This window comes from Macaca nemestrina, chromosome 4, assembly GCF_043159975.1.
Source record: "Macaca nemestrina isolate mMacNem1 chromosome 4, mMacNem.hap1, whole genome shotgun sequence".
Lineage (NCBI taxonomy): Eukaryota > Metazoa > Chordata > Mammalia > Primates > Cercopithecidae > Macaca > Macaca nemestrina.
In genome coordinates, this window is record NC_092128.1 from 176,197,518 (window position 1) to 176,211,320 (window position 13,803).

Below are 13,803 nucleotides of genomic sequence, written 5' to 3' on the forward strand. Positions count from 1 at the left end.
GGGGTGTGACCCAGGCAGGTGGCAGGTGGCAACCTGAGACTCACTTCCTGCCACAGCAGACAGGAGCAGTTCACATGGCCTCTTTCAGGAAAAGAGGTGGCTGCATGGTGGTGGATATTTCCCTACAGAGCAGGATTTTTTGCGGTGGAGTGTCTGAGTGCATCACCAAAGTCTCTTTCCTCCCATCCTAAACTTATCATTACATACACAGTAGATTCATAGGAAGCCTGTGCTCACCACGGTTTTTATTTATTTATTTATTTATTTATTTATTTAAGACTGAGTCTTGCTCTGTCGCCCAGGCTGGAGTGCAGTGGCACAGTCTTGGCTCACTGCAAGCTCCGCCTCCTGGGTTCACGCCATTCTCCTGCCTCAGCCTCCCTAGTAGCTGGGACTACAGGCGCCCGGCTAATTTTTTTGTATTTTTAGTAGAGACGGGGTTTCACCGTGTTAGCCTGAATGGTCTTGATCTCCTGACCTCATGATCTACCCGCCTCCGCCTCCCAAAGTGCTGGGATTACAGGCGTGAGCCACGGCACCCAGCCCTCACCACAGTTTTTAAAAATCATCTGTGAGGGAGTTGTAAAATTCTTAGCACCAAAAAAGAGATATTGCACTTAATTGCTGAGCCCAAGCATGGTTTTAACACAGGAGTTCCACAATGGGAGATATTTCTCCCAAACTCTAGGTTCATAAATAGACCTGGCACTGGTGTCCTTAGAACAGACAACTTTGGATCTGTCATGTCCTTTTGTTACATTTCCCCCCCTTTAATTTGGGGGAGTGCAATTGAATATGGCAGACTGGTATTTAGATTGCAAGCTGTTGTCACGTTTCAATTGGTGTATGATCTCTTTGGGGGCCAGTATTGTGTGTTCTGGGGCTCTTGTGTTGGAGGCTAATATGGTTTGACTGTGTCCCCACCCAAATCTCATCTCGAAGTGTAGCTCTCATAATTCCCACGTGTTGTGGGAGGGAGCCGGTGGGAGACAATTGAATCACGGGGGCGGTTCCCCCATACTGTTCTCATGGTAGTTAATAAGTCTCACGAGATCTGATGGTTTTAGAAGGGGTTTCCCCTTTTGCTTGGCTCCCACTTTCTCTCTTGCTGCCACCGTGTAAGAAGTGCCTTTTTAGCCTTCCACCATGATTGTGAGGCCTCTGCAGCCATGTGGAACTGTGAGTCCACTGAACCTCTTTTTCTTTATAAAGTAGCCAGTCTGGGCATGTCTCTATCCACAGCATGAAAACACACTAACAAAGAGGCTGTATGCATAATGGTTACGAACTTGAGCTGGGGGTCGGATGGTCCTGGTTTCCAAACATCAGAGTGTCCATCTATAAAATGGCATTCCTACAGAGGCGATGCACATCGATCAACTCACATGCCTAGCACGGTCAGTGCTCAGTAATTGTCATTGCTGGTGTTATGCCTCATCTTCAGAGCCTCTGGACTTACAGGAGTGGAAGTGTCATATTGCTTAGAGGGTAGGAGTCCCCTTTGCGTTGCACTTTCCACAGGAGTGGTGGTTAGGAGGTCACTGATCTCTTTGAGGCTCTAATGAAAACTATGAATCTTCTTCCCAGAATAGTACATACATGTATGTGTGACTGCATACTCATACACGCATTTTTGCCTTCAAGCTCAGGGAGTTCATAGAACCCCACCCCAGAGCCTACCCTTACCCCTCTGTGGGCACCAAGTTGCGATTAGCCCATTTGGGAGCTGAGATACAGCTATCCAGTTTGTCCAGGAGATGCTACATCAAGCCAAATGACAGCTGCAAAGACCCAACCCAGGTCCTCATCAGACACCCTCCCTCAGTCTGGGTGGAAAGGACTTTGTACATCGAGTTCACCAGGGAGGTAAAATATAAAAGTGTCTGTATGTGACTTGGAGTCTTTATTTCATTCTACTCGTATTTGGGGAGAAGGAATTGTCAATAGTATCTGACACAATAAAGTGAAAGTTAAATCATTTTGTCAACAATCTACAGATAAATATACTCCAGCAAAATTAATGAAGGTCCTGATTAACCATGCCCTTTAGTTTGGAACGGGGGTAAAACACAAATATATGAGTGATTGGTGCTCATACAAGGAAGAGGAGCCTTATTGTTTAAACACATTGGGGTCATATTGATGCCATTATAGAGCTATGACTATGTAAAGTACCAGTGTGCCTGGGCATGGTGACCTGTAACTGCAATCCCACCTACATGGGAGACTGATGCAAGAGGATTGCTTGAGGCCAGGAGTTCGAGGCCAGCCTGGGCAACATAGCAAGGCCCTCTCTCTAAAACAATTAAAAATGAATAAGTAATAAAAATTTTAACAATCATTAAATAAAAAAAGTACCAGTGTGATAACAATGACGTCTCACTTAGATAGTGCCAGTTCTGTAATCCTGCGATCCTCTTTGCCCAAGTTCACACAGTCATGTTGGATAAACACAGGGTTATCCAACATGACTTATGGGATGCACAAAAGTGTGAGTTGGAGGTAAACTAGTTGAAATTCTCTCCTCTTGTAATCTTTATTTTCTTGGAGAAACAGTGAAGAAATTAATGTTATAAAAGCTCTGCAAAAGTGAACTGACCACCTACTTAGTCCAGGTGAATATTTAAACTATCATGGAAAAGTTGATGTTTCCATTTGCTATTGCTGTGTGATGAACCAAAACCTCAGTGGCATTAAATAGCAGTCATTTATCATCACCCGTGTATCTGCATATTTACAGGGCTGGCTTGGTCTTGGCTGATCTGGACTGGGCGCCTCTGATCCTGGTGTCTCTCATCCTCCTGGACCCACTGGCTGACTGGACATGTTCCTTTCATGGCATTGGCAGAAGCACAAGGGGAGAGAGCACAAGTACTTTCCAAGGTCCTTGACTGAGTTGGGTCCACTAATAGTTCGTTAGCCAAAGCCACAAAGCCACCCAAATTCCATAGGCACACCCAAAGCCAAATGGCAGGGCAGCTATGGGGGAGGGGAAAGGGGCAAATATTTCTGAACAGTCATCTAATCTACCCGGCGTCAGAGAGAAAGAGGGAAAGCTTAAGAGAAATAAGACGTTTTGCAGTGGTTCTCAACTTTGCATATTAAAGCTACCTAGAGATGTTTTTAAAATACCTATGCATGGGTCCAACCTCAAAGATACTGTGATACAGTGTGGTCTTGACATGGAAGTCAAGTAGGAAAATCACTCTCTAAACATTCCGCAGAGCCCTTCCTCAAGAGCAGTGATCTCACCCTTAATGCACATCAGAATCACCTCGGGAGCTTTTACAAACTGCACATGCTAAAGACCTGCCCCAGACCAGCATGTGTTTTTTTTTTTTTATGCACCCAGCTGGGTGTGGTGGCTCACACCTGTAATCCCAGCACTCTGGGAGGCCAAGGTAGGCAGATCACTTGAGGCCAGGAGTTTGAGACCAGCCTGGCCAACATGGCAAAATCCTGTCTCTACTAAAAACACAAAAATTAACCAGGCATGGTGGTGCACGCCTGTAATCCCAGCTGCTCAGGAAGCTGAGACAGGAGAATCGCTTGCACCCAGGAGGCAGAGGTTACAGTGAGCTTAGACCACACCACTGCACTCCAGCCTGAGTGACAGAGGGAGACTCTGTCTAAAAAAAAAAAAAAAAAAGCATCCCTGACTGTTCTAATATTCAGGCAAGCTTGAGAACAATGGTTGCTTGAGAGCCATAACACCCCAGTTCAGTTCCTTTATTCATGACACAAAGATTATTGAATGCCTACTATCTGTGCTAGGGCCTGATGACACCCCAGTGAGCCCAACTGGATACAGGCTCTTCTCTCTCAGAGCTTAGTGCAGGAGACAGTCAATTAAATCATCACATTAACGAATAAGGAAGAGGCTCCGTTGGAAAGGAACGTGAGTCTGTGACAGCAACAACAAACCCTGGGGAAGTCACAGAAGGCTTCCTTGAGGAGGTGTTCTGGGCCTGGGCCTGGCTGTAAATGCAAGGAGCCCATAGAGTTAAATAGAAAGTAGGAGCAGAGTCAGCATCACCTCCACCACATTTCAGTGCTATTCCAGTGAACAAAGACATACCTTGCAGGAAGATCTGGGGGGGTCTACGTGCCTCAGCAGACAACAAATGGGCTGGAGGAGACAAAGCTGACAGGCAGATCCACTGATCACCACATGGTAGGAGGGAGATAGAAGACTCCTCACCTCTTTCCCCTCCCCAGGGGCAGCTGCCATCAGTGGACGCGTTGAAAGGACCAAGCCCCCATCTGGAAGTGCTGGAGGGGAGAGGGATTGGGAATGGTGAAGCTGCAAGGAAGGAGATCTGGGTGATAGAAAGCTCAGGAACTGTAGGTGTTTGCGGCTAGGAGGCATCTCAGTTTGGTGGGCATTTGAGCTCCTAGACTCCATGAGTTTTGGAGTTCTGGAGTTTTGCAGGACTGGGGGCGGTGGTACATTGGAGCAGGTTTGCACAGGTGCCAAGTGTACACATCTGAACTCCGCTTAGTGACATTCTGTCAGGGGCTCAAAATCAGCCATGGTTGGAGTATTTATCATGGAAATCAGTAAATGCCAAAAATCAGGGCTCTCTTTTATCTCTACCTCGGGAGAGCCAGTTGTTAGACCTTTACATCACACCACTGGGTGGAAGGAACTTTTAGCTTGCAATCCTTAATTGGTGAGCTCCAGGCCAATCAAGTCAGGGTTCAGAAGCAAGGGAAGGGAGCTGATAATAGAACTGAAGATGCCGGAAAGAAAGCAAAGCCATGGAGAGAGTGAGCATTTGGCTGGGAATTCCTGTTGGGTCTATCTCCAGAACCCAGGAGGGGAGGACACATGGACATAAGAGGTTGAGGTGGTTTATGTGCAATGAGTTCTTGAGCAGGTCACTTTTCTAGCCCACAGGGTCATTTGCAAAATAAGGGAAATTCTTGTCTTATTGCAGGACCAGGCAATTTTTTGAGTTCCCTTCTAATGCTAACATTTATGAGTTTAACTATGTATATCCGTACATGGAAAGTTAACTAGCAACATGGAAGGAAATCCACAAGCCACACCACTGGTCCTGTCCACAAGCATAGGTATCATAAAATGAGGTGAATGTATTCGTTTGTCAATTCATTTGTCAAATTCAAATTATTTTTGAGACATGCTGTGATGCAGCATCTCTCTTCCCAAGCATTACGTATGATACTAAGAAAATTTGCCAAAGCTCACTCCCTCCCTATGATCTCCACCTCTCCTCTCTCCTACCCTGTGCCTCCAACATCTGGATTGCACACCAAAGGATATGGGAAAGCAGAACAAAACCAGATAAGGAATCTGGAAGTCAGGTGCAGCAGATGCTGTCAATGTTCCATCAATATCCTCTGCTCTGCAAAAAGCCCTTCAAGATGCTCCTTTCACTGAGGTCTTTTTCTAGCCTTGAGGCCACAGTTGGCCTGTGCGCACAGTGAATCATGGAGGTGTTGCAGTGTTCACACCCCTGGAAGCAGCTTCAAGCGGTGACGATGGGAGCTGAGGAGCCCAGCCCTGGTTGTTCTTCACGGTCCCCAGAGTCCCCAGAGAACTAAGCTCATTTCCCACAGCAGTAACTAGCTTGATAACCCTTTTTTTTTTTTTTTTTTTTTTTTTTTTTTTACCACCTTTCTCCCCTTCCTCACTCCCCTAACAATGTTTGCTGGTGTCACTTCCCAAATAAATAATTTTCATCAGAATCTTTGTCTTAGAGTGGGCTTCTGGAGGAATCCAAATGAAAACAGCAGGAGTCTAACAGTGGGCTGGGAAGCTTTAGAAAACTGCTGGATCTCTCTGAAATTTGCTTCCCTCTTCCATAAAGTGGATTCCCATAAGACTGTCTGTCCCTTACCCCTCTCACAGACAGGACACAAGATGGCATGAGGCAAGAGGTGCAACAGGCCTGGGAGACGCCACAGCACCCACGGCGGGGACGTCTTATGCTGGTTTGGAAGACGTTACATGTCTCAGAGAAAGACATCCTTTATTCCCCGGAGAGCTTCTGAGAGTGTAAAGACATATTTGACCTAAAGTGGTTTTGGAACTGGATCTTACCCAAAAATAGAGAGAATGAGAGAAAGACAGGCAGGAAGGCGGACAAGAAGGAAGGGAGGGAGGGAGGAAAGAAAGAAAGAAAATAGAAAATGAAATTTGTATTATTTTCTCATTTTACAACCCAACAGAGTCACTGGTGTTTTGGGACTGTCCTTAAAAGATCTGGAAAATGCAGGCTGGGCACAGTGGCTCATGCGCTAATCCCAGCACTTTGAGAGGCCGAGGCAGCCAGATCACCTGAGGCCAGGAGTTTGAGATTAGCCTGGCCAACATGGTGAAACCCCGTCTCTACTAAAAATACAAAAATTAGCCAGGTGTGGTGGCAGGAGCCTGTAATCCCAGTTACTCAGGAGGCTGAGGCAGGAGAATGGCTTGAACCCAGGAGATGGAGGTTGCAGCAAGCCAAGATCACGCCACTGCACTCCAGCCTAGGTGACAGAGGAAGACTCTCTCACAAAAAAAAAAAACAAAAAAGGTTTGGAGAATGTGTAACGACATGATCCTCAAGAAAATTAAAATAACTTAGTCTGCATAATTGAAATAGAGTCTTTAATTTTCCAAGTCACAGAGCTACAAACATGTACAGATAAAACTGACAGGATGTATAAATGTTAGCAAACTTCCCCCTTTAAAAAAAGAGAATTCTTTTTGTCAACATTTGTTCTCATATCAACAAATTAAGGAAAGGACCTAAATGTTCAATTAAATACTCTTTGGATCAGAAAACCACAGAGAGAAACGTGTGGCAGTCCCAAGTGTGTTCCTGGTTTACCTCATTGTTTCTGAGCTCTGCAGCCTGACACATACGGTGTGTAACATTATCCAAACACCATCACACACGTGTGCCCAAAGGGACAGCCACATCCCCAGTCCCGGCTCTGTACCTTATTTTTAAAGCTTTGGGGCTTTTTCAACATTATTTTTGTGCTGTAAGAGAAGAATGAAGGGGCAGGGGGAAGGGAAAAGAAATGAAAACAACCACTTTCAAACATGCCCCTAACCCACATGCCAAAATATGGCTTTCTAATGAGAGGACTGAACAGCACAAAGCTGTGGCCCCAGGGAAGTGCAGACGTTATGGGTACTCCGCTTCGTACCACAGCAGAACAAAGAGTGCACAGCTTGTGAGAGATCCCACTTGCCTCAACTTCTAGAAAAACTGGAGAGATTCAGGCTGAGCACGGTGGCTCATGCCTATAATCCCAGCACTTTGGGAGGCCCAGGTGGGCGGATCACCTGACATCAGGAGTTCGAGACCAGGCTGACCACATGGCAAAACCCCGTTCCTACTAAAAAAAAAAAAAAATTACAAAGATTAGCTGGGCATGGTGGTGTGCACCTGTAGTCTCAGCTATTCAGGAGGCCGAGGCAGTAGAATCACTTGAACCCAGGAGGCGGAGGTTGCAGTGAACCAAGATCGTGCCACTGCACTCCAGCCTGGGCGAGGGAGTGAGACTCTGTCTCAAAAAAGAAAAAGGGAAAAAGAAAAACTGGAGAGAGTCACACTCCAGGGCAATGGATCTTGCTTCTGTAAGTCTGCAACTTTTCCTGCGAGTTGTTTAGTTTGGAAGGATTAGAGGAAACAAGAAGCAGGGAACGCGCCCGTCAACACCACCCTGCTGACACTTTATGCGTTTTTTAAAGTTATTTTCTTTTCTAATTCTTAAAAGCTCACACTGAGCCAGACAAGTTTCAATCCCATATAAATTCAGATGATGAATCCACACAAAGCTCCGGAAGATTTGCAATGGAAATGGCCACCGGCCCTTAACTACAGAGCCCAATGCGACACTTGCAGTGTGTCTGATTTGGAATTCAAATTCCACTCAAGACAATGGTCCTTTATTAAGTTTCTGACATTCATTACCTTGCCTGCCGGCTGACCACCTCTCCTGGGAGGCATTCTAACTCTTCACCCAAACACACTAAGAAGGTGAACTGACCAAAGGGAACCACCCAAAGAGATGAAGTGCTGTGCAAAACTGAGTCTGACAAAGCCCCTGCTCTCTGCCTCACGCCATCCTTTGCTGGCCACACCCATTTGCCTTTCCGAGCCATGAAACCAAAAGGGTCGTCTCTGTGGCTGAGCCAGGTACCTGTTGACCACCCTCTCCCCCTCTCCAGTTCAAATCCTCTGCTGCTGTCAGTGACACATGCTTCCTGGCTCATCTGGGTGGCCCAGCCTCATTAGGAAGGGATTTGGTGCCTGTTAGTTAATTGAGGCCCGTTCCTGCCACCTGCCACTCGCAGGCCTCATCTGCACACTAACTGCTCCTAATTGTCATCATACGGCAGGATCCCCGCAACAACTTGAGAACAGATCCCGAGCAGCCCGTGCAGGCTCCACCAGGGTCCAGGGAGCTGAGGCTCAGGGAGCATGGGGCACTGGGACGATTTAGCAAGGGGCCAGATGTTTGGAGAAGAGAGGCACTTTGCATCAACATCAGTGTGAAAATTTCTCGTTTATTATACTCTCCGGTGCCACTTTATAGCTAGGATGAATAAAAGGCTTCATCTGTACAGAGACCAACTCAATGGAGAACAAATGGCTCAGCGTCACGGACTGCACATCACGCAGAAATGGTGCTGCTTATCCATGCACAACTGGAGCCGGCGCACTGGCTTAACTTCTCCTGTTGAGAAATGGGAATGTGTTTAGAATATCAGAGCGTGCCCCACACCCTGGTTTGAAAGAGTTTGAGTAGAAAAAGGTGCAGAGGTGAGTGCCAAAAGCTGACCAGCCCCGTGAGGTTGGAGAGGGAAGTGGGGGAGGAGACACAGGATGACACGGAAGGAGAAAGTCAAACACACTCAGAGACATGAAGCGAAAAGAGATGGAGGGAAAACGTACCATCCAGTGGAAGAGTCGGAAGGGGCTTTGGTGTAGGTACAGAATACATATCTGGGGGAAATGGAAATACATTCAAGATGCAAGCTGTGAGGACTAAGGAGAGAGAGAAGGAGAAAGGGGGAAAGGAGAGTCTATCATTATAGAAAGTCACAGGATTTAGGGGCTCAGGAACCACATCTGGAGGGAATCAATCTGTACTTAATAGAAATTAGGCTACAGCAAGTAATACAATTAGTTTAGTTTTGTTTGTTTGTTTGTTTTTGGTTTTTGAGACGGAGTCTCACTCTGTCGCTCAGGCTGGAGTACAGTGGCACAATCTCGGCTCACTGCAAGCTCCGCCTCCCGGGTTCAAGCAATTCTCCAGCCTCAGCCTCCCAAGTAGCTGGGACTACAGGCGCCCACCACCACGCCCGGCTAACGTTTTGTATTTTTAGAAGAGATGGGGTTTCACCGTGTTAGCCAGGATGGTCTCGATCTCCTGACCTCGTGATCCGCCTGCCTCGGCCTCCCAAAGTGCTGGGATTACAGGCGTGAGCCACCGCGCCTGGCCTGGTTTTGGGTTTTAAACTACAAGCATAACCCCAGCACGCCTCCCTGGGAGTCGAAGCCCCTGGCTCTTGGGAAGCCCCATCACTGGGATGATATTTCTCAGGCTTCTTCCCCCAGAACTGGGAAGTAGAGATTTCTAAGTCACCTCTGCTTATGAGTCCTTTCCTGCTGGATGAAGGAATGGAAAGAAATAAGGAAAACCTGGAATGAACCCTAGGAGGGATGTGGCACCAGAGAAAAAGAAACAAGAATGAGAAACGCAACACACAAAAGGCTCAAGTGTGGAATCAACGGTGAGACCCATGGCTTTGTTGCCACAGATTTAGCCAATGGATAAAAATATCCCCCTGGGACAGGTTGCAGCAATGTCTCCTCACTCGCCCATCTCTAAGATTCCAGAAAGAAACCAAAAGAAACGGAAAGTCAAAGCCTGCCCTGGAAGCTTCGTTTGTCTGTTTGATTTTTAGAGACAGGATCTCGCTTGTTGCCCAGGCTGTAGTGCAATGATGCAATCATAGATCACTGCAGCCTCGACCCCCTGGGCTCAAGTGATCCTCTTGACTCAGCCTCTTGAGTAGTCGAGACCACAGGCACACCACCATGCCTGGCTAATCTTTTAATTTTTTATAGAAACAAGGTCTCATTATGTTGCCCAGGCTGGTCTTGAACCCCTGGCCTCAAGGGATCCTCTTGCCTTGGCTTCCCAAAGTGCTGGGATGACATGTGTGAGCCATGATACCCGGCCTACGCCACAGTGCCCAGCCATGTGTGGGTGTTTTGTTGTTGTTTTGTGGGGTTTTTGTTTTTTGAGATGGAGTTTCACTCTTGTTCCCTAGGCTGGAGTGCAATGGCACCATCTTGGCTCACTGCAACCTCCACTTCCCAGGTTCAAGTGATTCTCCTGCCTCAACCTCCTGAGTAGCTGGGATTACAGGCATGCGCCACCACACCTGGCTAATTTTGTATTTTTGGTAGAGATGGGGTTTCACCATGTTGGTCAGGCTGGTTTCGAACTCCTGACCTCAAGTGATCTGCCCGCCTCTGCCTCCCAAAGTGTTACAGGCGTGAGCCACTGCACCCGGCCGTGTGAGTTTTTTAATAAACCAAGTTCTGAAATTAATGCCATCCTTTCTAACAGAGAGAAGGAAGGAAGGAAGGGAGGGAGGGGGAGGGGGCGGGGGGGGGCGGGGAGGGAGATACCCTGAAATGGCAAAGGCAGGGTGTTGTGAATTGCTTCCAGAAGAGGTTTCAGAAGTGTTATCCGCCCGAGTCACCAGCTTCAGAGAAGGGCCCATTCCTCCAGACTTCCCCACAGATAAGCATGGGGGAGAGGGCAGTCGTGTTGATTAAACCCCAGAGAGCGAGAGAGCAAAGCCACATTTTGCCGGAACACAGCGCCTCTTACAAAGACACCTCCATTCTTTTGGTTTCCTCCACAAATATATCAAGTGATTTTTGAGGAACTAGCTGCCACTGGCGTTCTTCCTAAGTTTTGACGAAGAACACTTTCTGTCTTCCCAGAGCTCAGGCTTCCGCCTCATCCGCAAAGCCTTAAAATGTCCTTCTGCATAATTTGCTAACCCCGGCACCTGTGCCTCATCTCAACTTAATTCTGCCCACGATGCAAAACCCAGAGAGCCCTTCTTTTCACATCTTGCCTGCCTGCTACTGGCTTTCGAGCTCCCCCTCCTCAGCGTCCCTCCCTGGACGTCACTCACTGCCTTTCCCCCCGCTTGCCTCCTCCAGCCTGGGAACCCGAGGGGCCTAAGTCTAGGCTGCTTCCGAGAGCTGGCAGATTTCAGAGGAAAAAAAAACACACCAGAAAGAAAGAATGGCAGTTTGACACTGCACTGTCACAGTTAAAATGGGCCCTGCGCGTGACCCAGGCTTGGACACCGAGGCCTCGTGCCCAATCACAGCTGAGGCTGCATCTGCCACGGTTCACGGACCCGCCGCTCCATGCTGGGGGACCAGATGCCTCTGTTTACGCCGCTCTCCTCCCGGCCTTCTGCCGGCCGGTCGGCAGCAAGACAGAGCCCGGTAGCCCATCACTGGGCTTCAGCTGTCTCCCTGGCCTTGTCTTTCAATATATTCTCTCCATCCCGTTTTGTCTCCACACCCACTGCCCCAAATGGCCAGAAGGGGTATCTCTCTTTTTCAAGTTTGACCCAATAGAACAAAGCAGAAGAAAGGCTAACCAGGGTGACTTTGATTCCTGCCATCCTCGAGACAACACAATGTTCAAAGATCAGGCCAGGCCCGCGCGGTGGCTCAAGCCTGTAATCCCAGCATTTCGGGAGGCCAAGGTGGGTGGATCACTTGAGGTCCGGAGTTCCAGACTAGCCTGGGCAACACGATGAAACCCCGTCTCTACTAAAGTACAAAAATTAGCCAGGTATGGTGGCGCGCTCCTGTAATCTCACCTACTCGGAAGGCTGAGGCAGGAGAATCACGTAAGCCCAGGAGACAGAGGTTGCAGTGAGCCAAGATCATGCCACTGCACTCCAGCCTGGATGAAAGAGTGAGATTCAATCTAAAAAAAAAAAAAAATCAGGCCAGCACATCGCCATCACCCCATTCTGTTTCTCCACCAACTTCCTGCTTTACATGTGTCTGTGATTGCTGAGAATATGGACATTGGAAAACCAAGCTGAAATGCCAGCATTTGACCTTTTTAGTTTTATAAAATGGACCCATTTTGCGGGAAGTTGGAGGCTGGGAGAAGGAGTGACAGGTTTAAAGCCAGCAGTTCACTGCCATCTCTTAAAGGCCCTCAAAATGGATTTGGGGTTTGTCTCTTAAGAGGCATCCGGGGCACGATTGCAACTCTCTTTTCTTTCGCTGACCCTGCAGCTCAGGACTTGCGCGGAAGGTATGTGTAGGCATCCCTCCAAGACAAGGGGGAGTGGAGCACACCGAAGAAAGTGCATTTATCCCCAGAGGCCAAGTGAATTCATGCCTGGGTGCAGAGCAGACCAAGTGCCAAAGGTTGCCGCATATACAATCTCCCCTGCAGCACCAAGGAGCATCTTCAAAGCAGGCCCAGCTGCCCATTCTCTGGCTCCCAAAGCACCACACCTTTGGCCAAAGAAAGGGAAAAAGGTGGGTTTTCACTGACAGGCTCTCTCATTGCCAAAGGTGATGGCCATCCCTCACATGTCAGTGGCCGTCCTTGCCGAGGACTCACGCCCTCATCATGGGTACTGAGCACTGCCTCTCCATCATTGTGCTTGTTCCTGGAACCACCTGGGATTCGCTTCCTCTCCTCATCTTCCCCTCCCCCAAAGCTCCCCCATCACACCCCAACCCCCTGCTACTGGACACTTCTCTTTCCAAAATTGAGCTTCAGAATGAATTTTGGCCTAGAAATTATATGACCCTCCGTGACAGGTTCTACAGGCACTGGAGTTCAGCCGCATCACAGGCTATGCTAAATTTTTCTGGGCTGGCCTGGAATTCAAACAAACATGTGGGGCTGGGTCTTAGGGGTATATGCTGGTAAACAAATCGGGGCTCCTGCCCTCAGGAAGTTCACAGTTACACCAGGAAGATTGTCACCAGTTCATCAAAATACAATGTGGTAAGTGGTACACATTGAGATTACCATGGGGATGCCAGGTGCAGTGGCTCACACCTATAATCCCAGCGATTTGGGAGGCTGAGGCAGGAAGATCACATGAGGCCAGAGATTCGAGGCTGCAGTGAGCTATGATTGTGCCACTGCACTCCAGCCAGGACAACAAAGTGAGACCCCATCTCTACAAATTATATTAAAAATAATTTTTGGCCAGGCACAGTGGCTTATGCCTATAATCCCAGCACTTTGGGAGGCTGAGGCGGGTGGATCTCTTGAGGTCAGGAGTTCGAGACCAGCCTGGCCAACATGATGAACCCCCGTCTCTACTAAAAATGCAAAAATTAGCCAGGAGTGGTGGCAGGCACCTGTAATCTCAGCTACTCAGGACGCTCAGGCAGGAGAATCACTTGAACCCAGGAGGCGGAGGCTGCGGTGAGACGAGATCTCACGACTGCACTCCAGCCTTGGTGACAGAGTGAGACTCCATCTCAAAAAAATTTTTTTTAATAAAATAAAAGTAATTTTTTTAGAAAAGAAAGAAAATACTGGGCAAGGTGGCTCTCCTAGCACTTCAGGAGGCTGAGACAGGAGGATCACTTGAGTCCAGGAGTTCAAGACCAGCCAGGTCAACATACTGAGATCCCCCATCTCTATAAAAAACTCAAAAATTAGCTGGGCATGGTAGTGCACCTGTAGTCCCAGCTTCTCAGGGGGCTGAGGTGGGAGGATTGCTTGAGCCCAGGATTTTGAGGTTGCAGT

The 13,803-nt window shown here is 48.1% G+C and overlaps 1 long non-coding RNA gene across 1 annotated transcript; it reads right to left on the reverse strand.

The window, feature by feature from the left end:
• Positions 1 to 8,510: 8,510 nt before the first annotated feature.
• Positions 8,511 to 13,344, reverse strand: LOC105472708 (uncharacterized). Its single transcript, XR_011622802.1, has 2 exons — positions 11,205 to 13,344; positions 8,511 to 8,700 (listed from the first exon to the last, which is right to left on the reverse strand). It is a non-coding gene; the product is annotated as an uncharacterized lncRNA (long non-coding RNA).
• Between the last annotated feature and the right edge of the window lie 459 nt (positions 13,345 to 13,803).